This window comes from Gavialis gangeticus, unplaced genomic scaffold (genome assembly GCF_001723915.1).
Source record: "Gavialis gangeticus isolate Ggan-Ray unplaced genomic scaffold, GavGan_comp1, whole genome shotgun sequence".
Taxonomy (NCBI): Eukaryota; Metazoa; Chordata; order Crocodylia; family Gavialidae; genus Gavialis; species Gavialis gangeticus.
This window is the reverse complement of record NW_017729027.1, coordinates 48,565,347-48,565,663: the sequence shown is the minus strand read 5'-3', so window position 1 is coordinate 48,565,663 and position 317 is coordinate 48,565,347.

Genomic DNA, 317 nt, shown 5'->3' with positions numbered 1-317 from the left:
TTTTGCAGGGTCTTTTGTTTTTCAAATGCTGGTCTTGTCTCTGGTCCTGGGTGAAGTCCGTGCTTCCTGGATGAATCAATGCAAGGTGATGGCCCAGTCTTTACAGGCCATTCAGTAGAGGCTTGCTACCATTGTATTTCAAGCATGCCCAATCATTCTCATTCATCGGGGAACCAATTTACATGGGAGGGGTACAATGAATCATATTGTTGCAACATGGGATGCCCAGGCAGAGGACAGAAGATGGAGGCTTGACATAAAAAATGGAAACTTGACATGACTTTGGTTCACTTACAAACACAGGCCTAAACCATACA